Here is a 15,294-nt window from a genome sequence, read left to right on the forward strand (position 1 = left end):
GATTTTATTTTTACCTACGCGTGGATGTAAAAAGCGTTGAAAATGAAGCTCGTATGTGAAAGTTATGAATTTTTGAAAATCGGCTGATTTACACCGTGTGTTCGGCGCCGCGTGTCAGCATTAGGCGAAGCCTTGAAGCCTACACTACACCACAACGTGGAGAGAGGCACCACGACGTGGTGACGTTCCAGGCAGCCAATAAATAGAGGTGTCGGGGCTTCCTCATTCATCACACCTTCAATCCCTTCTTTCTTTCTACTTTCTCTCTCTAGCCTCCCTTATGCCCCCTAAAGTCTAGGTAAACCCCCTAGCACCCGAAGGAAGCCCCGAGGCTCCCGGAGTCCCGAGAAAAGAGCCTTTCGGCTCAGGAGTGCTGCTCTAGTGAAGCCTGGTTATCGAGAAAACCCGTTGTAAGTGAGCTACGTCTACCCTATCTTAATTATATCTTATGTTTCAATATAGTAGTGTTATTAGGACCTTATAATAAGTATTTGGGCTATTATTATGAGTTATATAAGTGTTGTTATAATATCTTTTTAACCACTCGTGGTACGGGGAATCTGGTTTAAAGGGCCGCATAGGGTTGTTGGATTTCAGAAGTGCTATACGCCAAAATGGTCCTGCCCTCCGGTATTTTATGTTTGGCCCCTGTCTGTATTTAGTGGTTGAGAAATATTGTTTTGTGCTTATATAATAGTAATAATAGCAAAACTATTAATTAGTCTCGGTGAATATTAGACTAAACTATAGTGGTAATGATACTAGGTTTTGTCAAAGAAAATTTATGTTAAGAGTAACGAAGTGTTGTCCAAGTGCCAAGTCACCACCTTATCAGGTGAGTGCATAGTTACTTTGATCTTATGCATAGATATGAAGTATTTTATATAAATTACATGTTATGTGTGCATATTATCTGTATACTTTCTATATATGCTGGATGAACGATTTTTATACATGTTTTAAATGATTTAAACTGTATATGTATTTTATATCTACAAAATGTGTTGGGTAAAACATGGGTAGATGTAATAGACGATGTGTAATAAAATGATGAGAGGCATCGATGTTTTAAGATGATCCAGTCATCTAGCGGAGTATAGATGAGAACCACAGACTGTTCTAGACACTCTAGTGGAACGCTAACAGACTCGCAACCTGTAGGTGTTTATTTGAGCTTAGTGTTCACTAGCAGTACTCCATCCCCCACATGGTTGCCTTATTTGACATAAATTGCTGAGGAACCCCCGAAGCAGTGTTGTCACCCCGGTGAAAGTCCTTAGACTAGGTCCCTTGTGTTAGATGTTTTAGGAACGTAAAGTGACGATAACGAGAACGGGTAATCGGGTTTTTTTGGTTTATTAAAGTTAATAAACTTATTTATTGTGGGTTGAAAACCCTATGTGCTCACCAGGCTCTCAAGCCTGGACCACTCAGTTTCTTGTATTACAGGTAGTGGCACACGAGCATGGATATGATGTTGGGATGATGGATTACGGATTATAGGCCTGTAAAATAATGTAATAAGGCTTGTATTGTGCAGTTAGGTGAATATTCATGCTTAAACCCTTAATATTTTGATTTATAATACATTATACTAACCTTATTTAACTTAGGTTTTAGTCCATGCTTAGTTATTAGCTTATAAACAAGCCCTAAAGGCTATAGCGGACACAAGGCCATGAGGAGTGCAATGTAGATTCACTTGTTCTAGGTTAGGGTTTAAGCTTTGCTAGGATTAAAATTTCGAGTTGTGACAGCCACCCTTGTAGTGACAAGCGGTGGTCGGAGGTGATAGCCACCACCTCACAGTAGTGTTGATGGCTTTTCTTGTGATGTTCGACCAAGCAAAAGATACACACGACGTGCACACTAGCAACAAAAGCGCATACACACACACACGTCTTTGCCCGATAATATGAACATAACCACCCACCTGGTGGCATTCGGCGATGGCAATGGCCTGAACGACGACAACATCAACGCTAGCGGTGGTGGACGATGCAACAGTGGAAGAAAGGTGGCGGAGAGTTGAACCGGAATAGCAGTGATGACAATAGCGACGTTTGACGGCGGCTTCGTCTTCAACGGTTGCAGCGCAGCGGCGACAACAACCCCATCGTTCATGTCCCATGCACTAACACTCCTTGTTTCGCCTTCGGTCTTCAGTGGATCACCCGGGCTTGTCGCGACGTTCCCGACAGTAGGATGGTCACGGTAGTTGGCTTTTGTGGTTGATGATGGATATTCTGGTGTTCTTTGGCGGCGACAAGGGGTGGCGGCTGGAGGAAATTGAAGTAGGGTTAGGGTTTCCTTGAGATGAAACCTTAAAACAGGTAGGGAGGATATCGGGTTTAATACTGTTTCCAACACTGAAACTTCATACGAAAATTGACACAACTACTCCCTCCCACTCATAATATTTTCAAAACAAGCCCATAAGTTACCATTCAGCCCTCAGGATTCCAAAATCCTTTCAATTTAAGTCCAATAATTACTAAACACCCCTGCCTTCAGAAATCTTTACAAAATCACTCCTAAAATTACATTTAACCCCCAATATTCCAAAAAATATGACATTAAACTCACAAAACCAATGCCTTGCTGAATTATTACGAATTTAGGGCTATAATAAAATAACATAAGAAAATGATATGATAACATCTTGGGGTCTAGGGCTACTTATTTATTTACTTACTTAATTTAATTTAAATAGAATGTTACAACAATGCTGAGAAATTGAAGAATTTACAAGTTCAACCCTTACAGGTAATGCAAATTTACACTTTATGCCTAGTTTCGCAAATGGGGTAGATATTTGCTTCTTAAGTTATTTTTGGCGCAACTGGCCCTGCAGAATTCTATTATTGGTAGTTTTTTTCCGGTTTTTCGAAATTCTTACAATTCTCACCCAAAAGTCGAAAATTTTCACAAAAATTGGAAAATTTTCAAGACTTTTTCGTGATTGTTTTTCCATGCAAGTTTTTCGAGGTTTCATTTTTAGCATACATCAAGGGGGAGTTATATGAAGATTATTCATCGGGCGCTTCTCACCCTTAATGGGTTTTATAATATTTTTTTGATTATAAAAAGGGGGAGAATGAAGAGTGGGTATTTGAAGCTTCAGGTATTCCTTTGCGGATTTGAAGACTGGTATCATTTTCAGGGGGAGTTTGGTCTTGATCGCGCGAGCTCGTTGGATATTGAAGCCAGGACATCCAATCCTAACTTTGGGGGGGGGGGGGGGGATTGTTAGTGTGCAAAGTCATGCTTGGATGTAGCTTACCCTCTTTTATGTGTAAATTGGTGTAAGAAATTGTAATGATCATTTTGGAGTGTTACTTCTAGAGAGAGAAATAACAAACCCATTTGTACTCGTTCTAACAAAAATAATGAGAGCTTAAATCAGATTTATTTACTCCATGTGTTCATGATTTGTATGATGATTCACTAGATCTTTCGTATTCCGCATTTGTCATCATAATCAACACCACTACACGGAAGCTATACTAGCATAAGTTGGTATGAGCCTTCATTGGTTGTGTATGGGTGTAGTGTCGCCGCTATTCGTTTTGGGACTAGATGTTCTCCTTCACCCTTTGATGTTGTTGTTGTTGTTCTTCTCTTATATGTGTACACACACACACACACATATATATATATATATACACACACACACACACACACACACACATATATATATATATATATATATATATATATATGGGTCTTCATTACCTCTCTTATTCTTGTGTTAGATGAAGATCGGCTTCCATTTATATTTGCTGATTTCGTTGAAGGTAATGTTTATGCCCTGGATTTGGGGTCCGATGATTTTGAGTTGCCCTTGTATGATGATAAATTCAATGATGATGATGATGAGGGTAGTAATTTGGGGAATGAGGATGATGGAAGGGAATTAGAATATTCCCTTAGGGCTCATAGTTCCTATGATGATGATGATGATGATGTAAGTAGGGTTCTAAATGGCGTGAGACATGGTGTGGTGGCAAGGCAAAACCTCAAGCTTAACAAGTCATGGCGAGCCATGGTGTTTTTCAAGGTGTGATGTAAGCCGGCCATTTTGTAGTATTTTATAATTATATTACCACATAAATATAAATTTATATTATATATTACTACATTTTAGAAGTGTTATATCAAAAACTAATAACAAAAGGTTAATAAAAAACTCAATACTTGTATCTCAAATTAGAAAAAACATAATAAAGAGAAAAGAAAACATGTCTCAAACAAAAAAACGCGTGCCATAACACGCCATAACGCGCCATGGCACGCCATATCATGCCTTGCCACACGCCACGCGTAACATCAAGCGTTATGAGGCTTTTCGTAATGGCGAAGCCCCGCCTCATGCCATGGCATGCCTTTTAGAACACTGGATGTAAGTGAACAAACCTACAATGTTAATATTATGCTGATTTTGGTGAATGATGACAATGATGATGACGAAGATGTTGATGAGAATTTGATTCTTCGAAAAAAGGATAGGGTTTTGGTAGCTTCGGTCGTCTTTGTTGCAGCATCCGGTGGGGAATGTAGCAGCAAGAGTAGGGTCATGAAAAGATCATGTTCTCTAGATCTAGGTGTGTTTTGGTCTTTCCATGATAGTTTGGGTGTTACTCTTCCCATTTCCTATATGGATCAACTGAACTTGGCTAGCCCTTATCGTGAGGTAGGTGATCCAAATCCTTTTAGAGCCTTTTACGCTTCTAAATGGGAGTATATGTGGGACCAACCTCTGCAGGATCCTAAATAGGAGTATATCTGGGACATGTTTAAGATGAAATTCTAGGTCAAGAAATGTTTTCGTGGTATGAAGAAAATTAGGAGCTGAATAGAGAAAATCATGATTTACGTAGCAAGTTCAAGAAGCTATCAGACGATGTTAAACCCTTTTTCACTATATCAGGAGGGTTGTCGTGTAACGTCCAAGTATTTTGTGATCAGTATGTAAAACTTTTCCGGAAAGGTGGCTGAGCTGGAGAAGGTTACATCAGGTGTTGGGATGGTTCTTGACGTGAAATTAAATCAAATGAAGGCGGAGTTGGTATCTTTATAAAGGGAAAAAACTATTTTGGAGAGCAAGTTAGCAGATCAACCGTTCATGGAAGAGGAGATCACATTGTTACAAGGAAAGGTTGCTTCACTTGAATTGGAGAAGACATGCCATTTTGATAAAATTGCCATATTGGAGCATGGTGTCCAAAAGTTGAGGAGTGACCTCAGCCTCATCATTGACGAACACATATTTGAAGGCTAGTGTGAATGATCTGAACGATCAGGTGTGTAAATTAGAGGAAGACATTAAATTTGTGCAATCTAAAGGGGTGGCAAAGGTAGTTGATAAGTTGTTTTCTCAGTCATCTTTCTATGATACTAACTAGGATCTACAAGCTAGTTGTATCAAATTTGGGATAAGGAAAGGATGCGAGATGATGAACACTGAACACTCTCTGGGTTTAGTAGCGGAAGACATGCCTTTTATGACCCAACACGACTATAACGAATAGAGGAAGCATTTTTTGTGCTATTATGTAGTGATTATTGTGTCAAATTTGGTTTTCCGTTGAGCTCTATGGACCAACTATGGGATCTTGTGTCTAGTCGTGGTGGTGGTGATGGGGCTTGTATTAGTGGAGGATGTAATGAAAATGCCTTATTAGTATAATTGATTGGTTTGGTCTTGGTAATACTTGTACCTGTTTCAAAACATGCCTTATCTTCTTTGCTTACTCACTTGTTTGAATATTGTGTGGATTATGCCTTGGACTTGTGATCTTTTGGGCCATTCTTCCATATTCCCTTCATGTATGAACTTTGCTATTTTGCTTTTGGTTCTTCTTATATTTCCCTTTTTTCTTTTTTCTATCTTACTTTTTCCTTTCCGCTTTAATATTTTCTAGCCTTGTATTGATCATGATCTGTGTTTTATCTTTCTAGATAGTTCGAACAAAATTTTCTATTCCGGGTAGCTTTGTAGCCACGACTATGGTTCATAAACTATCTTTGGTTAAAGTTTTGCAATCCAACTTTGGATGTAGTGGTTTAAGTAACACAATAATCCTATCATTTGGCTAGACTTATACTTAGAACATTATTATATATTTGGATCGGTTAAATAGCCTTGCTTGGGATTTAAAAAACCAATCGACCTATTGTTGTGATAAGTAAGCCTAGCTATTATTTAAAGAATCATTATATTCTTTAATCTAGCAGATATACTAGGTCAAGGTGTTGCGTTTGACTAACATATCTGCAAATTCGGCTGACCAAACTACACTTGTAGAGTAATTATATTCTTTTAGTTAAACAGATAGCCTTGTTCTAGGTGTTGCATTTCATCGAAATGTTTGTATAGTTGGTTGGCCGAGCTACACTTATAGAATAATTGTATTCTTTGGCTACATGGATAGCCTTGGTCAAGATGTTGTGTTTGACCAAAATGTATGTGTAGCCGGTTGGCCGAGCTACACTTATAGAATAATTGTATTCTTCGGCTAAATAGATAGCCTTGGTCAAGGTGTTGCACTTAACCAAAAAGTGTGTGTAGTCGGTTGACCGAGCTACACTTAGAATATTTGTATTCTTTGGTTAAACGGGTAACATTTGTCAAGGGGTTGCAGTTGATCGAAATGTCCATGTAGCCAGCTAGCCAAGCTACACTTATAGAATAATTGTATTCTTTGGCTAAATAGGAAGCCTTGGTTAAGGTGTTTCGTTTTACTAAAATGTCCGTGTAGTAGATAGACCAGATACACTTATAGAATAGTTATATAGTTTAGCTAAACGGGTAGCCTTGGTTAAGGTGTTGTGTTTGACCAAAAGATCCGTCTAATTGCTTCACCGAGCTATATATATATATATATATATATATATATATATATATATATATATATATATATATATATATATATATCAAATAATTGTATTCTTTTGCTAAACGGGTAGCCTTGGTCAAGGTGTTGCATTTGACCGAAATTTTCATGTAGTCGGTTGATCAATCTACACTTATAGAATAATTGTTTTCTTTAGCTAAATCGGTAGCCTTGGTCCAGGTGTTGCACATGCCCGAAATGTTTATGTAGCCGGGTGACTGAGCTACATTCTATAATGTATTATTTGGCTAAACAATCAACCAACCATTGTTTCATTAACTTGGAATGAAATGGTTATTGCTCTTCCACTTTCTACAGTGATGCATTATGTAGAATGCCACTCCTGCATTACCATAATATCTGACCAAGCCGTTGTTAGCTGACCCGTCTTTTACAACTGTATGCATTTTTCTTGCTTCGTTTCTTTTTCAAAGATTGCTTTTAGACTCCTAGTTGCGAATTTCCTTTTCTATCGACCCTTCACTTTTGCTGCATTTTTGTTACTTCCCTTGTTCGATCCTCTTTTGCCTTTACTCTCATCTACTTGGACTCTCTGATCATTATCTATGTCGAATGGTTAGTGTCCTTCTCTAACCCGTATTCATGCCACCTCGATTTTATTTTCTTTTATAGTTTTACTATGCCTTTTTATCATTGCTTCACGTTATCCGTATCATCCACGTGAATTGTTTTACAATCACTGGAGCGTTCTGCTCCCGGACTTGCCATGTTTCCGCTTTGGCCAATGCCTTGATCTCCTTTCCAGGCTGTTGTTTTCTTCAAGGCTTAAAGTGTTGTGCTCTCTACTTCTGCTGCCCTCTTCTCAGCGCTCGTTGCTTTTTATTTTGACAATGGGTATCTTGTTTTCTTTCTGAAGGGTTGAATTATCATGTTCACTATTCGTGTTGCTCTGGTTTTGATATCGCTCTACCTGACCCATTCTTTTCTTGATCGCTACGACATTGTGTGGAATTTTACCACACTATGGATGGTTGATGCTATAGCCCTGAGTTTGTGTATTGTCATTCTTTCAAAAATCACATCGTATGGTGATGACGCATCGATAATGACAAAACATATTGGTTTAGTGTCATTTCTGCCGTTGTTATAGTCTACTAAGGTAAGTCGTAGCGTGATTCTCCCTTCCAGCCAAAAATTGTGCTCGATGAAGCTGATTAAGTGAGTTTCAGGTTTCTCTATCTTCTTCTGAACATGACTCAGAAGTTGTTTATAAAAGTGCTTATACATTACATTCTTTGAGCTACCTCTATCTATATAAATGTCATTTATGTAATTTTTCGCTATGAAGCCTCCATTGACTATATGTTCGTCTCCTTTGTGGCTGATGCTGTTGTACTCTCATTAATCAAAAGTGAGCATGTAGTCATTCCATTCATGATCAACTTTAGATAGTTGAGAGTATTTGAACATGAAAATTTCATGTTTTTCTAGGTTCTTTGTTTTTGGCTCAACCAGTGTTGTAAAACTCGCCGAGTTGGCCGATTACTCCTCCGAGTACTCATTACTCGGCCCCTTACCGAGGCGAGTTACAAAATACCGAGTACTCCCCAATCGGTCTATTTACTAAACTGAGTAGTGTTGTAAAACATGGTCAACTCGGTGATTAATATGTATAATATACTTAATGATTTATTATTTAACACATACATGTGATTATTACTACATATATATCTTAAATTTTCAGTAATTATTTACGAAGTAAGACCATTATGTGCTTTTTCAGCTTTTGTGTATTCACATGTATCTAATTTTGTTATATATTTCAATCAACTTATGATTTTAACTTATGATTTTGACATATATAATTTCCCTAAAAATATTTCTACATGAATTACCAAATCCGAGTACTCCCCGAGTACTCCCGGGTACTCGCTACTCGGTAGTCGGCCGAACAGGTACCGAGTAACGAGTTCTGCAACCTTGGGCCAACAGGTGCAATAGTTCCCAAATTCTTGGATCGTAGTCCATTTATGAGGTCGGTGAGCTAACTCGACTGCATCTTCTTCTCCAATTCTCGGCATAACATGGTGCATTCGATTTTTGCTAGTTTTTCTCCAATTCTCGGCATAACAGGTGCAAGAGTTCCCAAATGCTTGGATCGTAGTCCATTTTTGGGCAGTCCATTGAACCTGCGGCATTGCTTGATCTTCGACGATGGTTTGTGTGGTGTAAGCTTGTTGGCTCTGTGGGGGCCAATATTCTTGATAATGTGTATATAGGGATGGTGGTGGCAATAAAATGTATGGTGTTGCATGTTGTTATGCCAACGCCGTGGTAGTTATTAAATGTTGTTGCAATTACGGGGGTAGGACTTGTACTGTCAACTCGTTGTTCCTCGGGGTATTCTTATGTTGTCCCACTAGTGAGGTTGGTCTGCCCTTGCTGGAACTATTATCTAATGCAATCATCACCGAGCCCACTTGTCTTGTATTCTTTCACTTTAGTGATGATTGGCATTGTGGTTCACTGATATGTGTATGTTGACTTAGAAGACCAATTCATGTGTTCCTTTTGTCCATGATGCATGCAATTAGGTAGTAAAATCCCACGTTCATTAGTTTCCTATCAAAATTAGTTGCCCATGATTTCCATCTTCCCGCTACTCCTTAGTTTATGCTCAAGTTACGTATTTATGTTCCTGTAATTGCATTTTGTGAGTTTTATGAATGAAGTAAGAAAATGGTTTCAATTGTGTTTCTCTAATATCTCTCCTATCTATATTTCTAAAGGGGATTAGCCATCCATAATTGGCTTCTATCATTCACCTTCTTGGATGTGTTCTCGGATTGGTGTTTGTTCCGTTTGCCGGGATGAAACAATCGTTAGTGGTACTATGCTTGGTGTCATCGTGGTACGCGGGTGAATGCTCAGATTAAGTTAATAGGATAGAAGCTTGAGTATGCCATGACACATGTGGCTTGTGCTTTATCTTGCATTGTTTTTATAGATTGATGGCGTCAATGTTGGTACATGGTTTCCCAGATACGTTGCTAGCTGGCCCTTAGAGGCCACTGTCAATGAGCACTCAGGAAGTTATGTTGCACAAGGTAGACAAAATCTAGGTTAGAAAGTCATACTGAGGGTTGGACCCCGATAATGCTCTCTGATACCTAAGTTAGATGTCGATTTAGGTTACAAGAAATATTGCTTCAGGTTCTCGAGAAAGAAAGGATGATGCTACATGTTCCATGAATGATTGGTGATGTTTATAGATAAGAGTCGGTCCAATTTATTACTCTTATGTTGTGGTATTGATTTTGTCCAATGGTATTTTCCATGTTCCCTAGGATATTGCCATACAGAAAATGTATATAAGGTATCATCGGTTAAATTGGGCGCCGGCCTCTTTATGTATTTGGGTTTGCTTGTGTTTTCTAGGTTGTTTCTTGTCTTGCCGGCCTTTTTTTTAGAGTAATTTGAGATATGACCAAAAAAAAGGGTTGTTTGAAGAAAATATTCAAGAAAAAACACATTTCAGAAAATGACCAAAGGATCCGCAGAGCACTCTCTGCGGATCTATTAACTCTTTGGGGCGGATTTGCTACACCTCTGCGGAATTGAGTTTTTTTTTTTTTTTTTTTTTTTTTTTTTTTTTTTTTTTAATTTTTTTTGCGTTAATTTTAGTTTATTAATATTAATTTTTCTTAAATATATTAACACGTTATGTGATTATTATATAAAAAAACTGAGAAAAAAAAGTATTTTTATTTATTTTTGCGTTAATTTTAGTTTATTAATATAAATTTTTTAAAGTAAACTAATGTAATTTTTTTTAATGAGTTCTAACTCGGGGGATCCATTAAAGGTTAAAAAATAATGAACTTATGTTTAATCCGCAGAGCACCCTCTACGGATCCTCTACAGCTCTGCGGAATCTTTGTTTTCTGATTTGTTTAATTCTTTTGTCATTTTTTCGTTTTCTTTGCATTCATTTTCATTTATTAATATTAATTTTTTTAAATACACTAATACCTTATGTGATTATGTAAGAAATTTGACAAATAAAAGTTAAAAATAATGAACTTATGTTTAATATCAGTCCATAGAACTATTTGAGAATCCACGAAACTATTATCAACGGATCAGTGTACATACATATTCTCTTCTTGGAATCACCTCTGCGGATTAGTGTACACCTTTGCATAAGGGAATATGCAGAACTATTAGAGAATAAAAAAATGACTGGCAAACAGCTCTGCAGATTACCAAACAATTTTACGGAATAAGTAATATAAAATCACTTTCCCATGCGTATCCTTTCATCGATTTTGTACCATTTCTTCTTCATTTCATTTTATTTTTTTAAAATTAACCCTCATATTTTTCGTTATAATGGTTTCCATACCATGGAGCGCTGAGTATAACCTCCGTCTAACTCGTGCATATATTAATATCCACGAGACCACCAGGGTGAATGATCCAAGTTATTGGATCCGTTTAACTTATGCCTTCAACGCTGATTCTCAAAAAATATGGAATATTTGTATAATTTTAACTATGTTATTTATATGTACCGATTTGTATTACATTATGTATTTGGTTTGTATTAGGTTATTTACGAAATAGTTGAGTTAACTTCTACTTTATTTCATAAAACATAAAATACAAAACAGTACAAATATATTGAAAACATACATCATTAGCATACGTACTACATAAAACAATTCATTATTTTTAACATTTTTAGTCAAATTTTTTACATAATAATTACATAACGTATTAGTATTTTAAAAAATATATATTTTTAACCTTTTTTTGTCAAATTTTTTCCATAATAATCACATAACGTATTATTGTATTTAAAAAAAATTATATTAATAAACTAAAATTAACGCAAAAGAAAAAACGAATTTTTTTTTTCTAAATTTTTTTACATAATAATCACATAACGTATTAATTATTTAAAAAAAAATTAATATTAATAAACTAAAATTAACGTAAAAAATTAAAAAAAAATAAGAATAAAATTAAAAAAACTCAATTCCGCAGAGGTGTAACAAATTCGTAAAGGACTTAGTAGCCTCTGCGGATCCTTTGTTTATTTTCTGAAATCTATTTTTCTTTGGTATTTTCTTCAAACCATCCGTATTTTTGGTTATTTCTCAAATTTTCTCTTTTTTTAAGGTATGAACCGGTATCCATGGATCATGAGATATCATAAACCCTTCAACCCTATAGGCTTTAATTAGTCACACTTTTATCCATATTTTATAAATTTGATAAAAAAAACATTTTTATAATTTGGCTTATAATTTCACTTTTTTTTTAACAAATTTGATACGTACTTTTTTTAAAATCTTTCACCAATTTTTTTCTTACAACCTTATTATTTTTTTAATATCTACGAAAATTAGTTTTTTAAATTCATGTAAACAAGGTTTATAATTTATTTCCAACTTTTTTATAATTTTGTTTTCATTTTTTAAAAATTAGTTTTTCTTTTTAAAACCTTTTTTACATTTTTTTATTCAAAACTTTTTCCAAATTTACATCATTGTTTTCGTATGATTCTTCTAACATTTTTTTTTAAGTTTTTTTATTTTACAAATTGACACAACACATCTTCTCAAAAAATTTCCATGAAAATATTTCCACAGTAACTCGCAAAAAGAATCAACCGGCTAGTTATAAACATAAATAGAAAAAATAAATAAATAAATAAAATAACAAAATAGTAGTATATATTTTAAATAGTTGAATTAAATATAACTTTTCTAAGTAGTTAGATCGTTAAAGAGTTGGATTGTTAAAATATGTAATTGATGTGAGTAAAATGATATGATAGTTTTGAAGATCCATTTTATTTAAATAACTCAAAATAAATGCACCAATAGCTTTAATAAACAAACACATATATATTGACTTTTTTTTTCTTACAAACACTCATAGACTAATGATAAACACATACATATTGACTTTTTTCTAATAATTGTAAAAACAAGTAATAACTTCCAAAAATAGGGGACCAGGCCCCCAAGACATGCTCTTTGACTTTCATACACTTTATTTCTTATTTACTTTCATTTTAAGTTATGTATTAAATAATATACTTAAAAAAAGAGTTTACATGTATTTTCAAATTTTATTGTATATTACTCAAGGTTATAAATAATGCATCATGGCGGCGACAAGACGTGGTGTAGACGTTTCGAAAATAACCTGGACGATTGTGTAAAGTTTGGCATTCAAATAACATGGTAAGGCGCGGAAATACGCACATTTTTGTTTAACGCATTTTTTTGGTATCCTATGGAGTCGAGGTTCCGACATGCTTTGCAAGTAGCTTGAACTCATTGTAGGGTGAACCTTTGTGACCACAAAGGGAGTTTTTTTCCTCATTGTATTTGATCTAAGCATATAACATGTTTTTGTAATATTCACTGACTTTTTAAAGGATGACATTTTTGTAAACATTTGGTATGATTGTAAATCGGTGGCTATATATTAGATTATATATGTATTGACATGTGAAAACATTAGTTTTGTTAGTATATGGCTTGTTTATATAATTGGATGATATATATATATATATATATATATATATATATATATATATATATATATATATATATATATATATATATATATATATATATATATATATAGGTTTAGGTTCATTTGAGACCATTCTAATTTTGTGAGACAGTGATACCAAATCTCAAAATAATTTTAAAATGCAAAATAAATAGAAAAATCCAAAAATTCTTTTTTAAATATTATTTTCGGAACTTGAATTAACTAAAAAAAATTTAAAAAAAATAAAAAATAAATAAAAAAAATCCCGTTTTTTTTTTTTTGAAAAATACGTGAAATATTCTAAATAGAATATTACACTGACATATTCTAAAAAATAATTTTAAAATACAAAATAAATGGAAAAATCTAAAAATTCTTTTTTTAAATATTATTTTCGGAACCTGAATTAACTAAAAAAAAAAAATCTTTTTTTTTTTTTTGAAAAATACGTGAAATATTCTAAATAGAATATTACACTGTAAATATTCTAAAAATAATTTTAAAATGAAAAATAAATGGAAAAATCAAAAAATTCTTTTTTTAAATATGATTTTCGGAACTTGAATTAACTAAAACAAATTAAAAAAAAATAAAAAAATGCGTCTCACGGTCTCACAAAATTAGACCGTCTCACATGAACCTAACCATATATATATATATATATATATATATATATATATTAAAATTTTACTGTCTTGAAAAGCGCCAAAGCATCGCCATCTCTCACAAGGGTTGAGGTTTGGTTATATCGTTAAGTCACACCTTACTTTATTTACGACCATAATGTTACTTTTCTGTTAGTTCCAGGATCCGACTTTAAATAATATATTAAGGAGTAAATTACACGAATGGTCCCTATGGTTTGAGGTAATTTGCGTGTTTGGTCCCTAACTTATTTTTTTAACTCGGAAGGTCCCTATGGTTTGTTTTTGTTACGCGTTTGATCCCTACTGTTTATTTTTGTTACGCGGTTGGTCTCTATCTTATTTAAAAAGACTATTATTTAAAGAGAAAAAAATAATGGGGTATGTGAGGTAAGGTGAGGGGATGAGATTAGGGGAGTGTTCATTTAAATAAATTAAAAAAATCAAGAGCATAATAGTCTTTTTAGGTCAGATAGGGACCAAGCGCGTAACAAAAACAAACAGTAGGGACCTTCTGAGTTAAAAAAATAAGTTAGGGACCAAACACGTAAATTACCCTAAACCATAGGGACCATTCGTGTAATTTACTCTATATTAAGTGGTAGATATCAATATTAATACTTTTAATAAGATGAATATAGTTGTGTCACGATAAAACAGAATTATACGTTTAGAATTTTAATAAAATATATTGCAAATAATAATGTAATTGACAATAAGTATGAAATAACTCTAACACCTTATTTTTATTATATTCGTAGATTGTAATATTAAACCATTATTATAAAATACAAAGTAAAAACTTATTACTTTTGAGTCGAAGTAATCACCATAAACATGTAGAAAATGGCTGTACGATTCCCGTAGATATAAATAACGTTTGAATCTTGAATCTGATTTTATAAGAAATTATAATTTTTCAAAGTTTTGCGTTCAACCCAATACGGCATCAAACGTCGCAAAATACGAATCGAAAATAGATCGGTTATTGGGCTAAGTAACTTAAATGAAAGTCATAGTAATCGTAAAAGCGAAAGTGTACATAAAGAGAATGTCCAAATCTTAATTCATATGAGGAATATGTGATTTTTCAAAGTTTCGATATAGCAGTGCACGACACAAAAACCGAAATTAAGATCTGTCGATTGTTATAAAAAACAATCTAAACAAAAGTTGAGGATCTTGTAGATACAATTATGTCAATATAAAGATAACCG

The sequence above is a fragment of the Lactuca saligna genome, chromosome 6 (genome assembly GCF_052625555.1).
Source record: "Lactuca saligna cultivar CGN05327 chromosome 6, ASM5262555v1, whole genome shotgun sequence".
Lineage (NCBI taxonomy): Eukaryota > Viridiplantae > Streptophyta > Magnoliopsida > Asterales > Asteraceae > Lactuca > Lactuca saligna.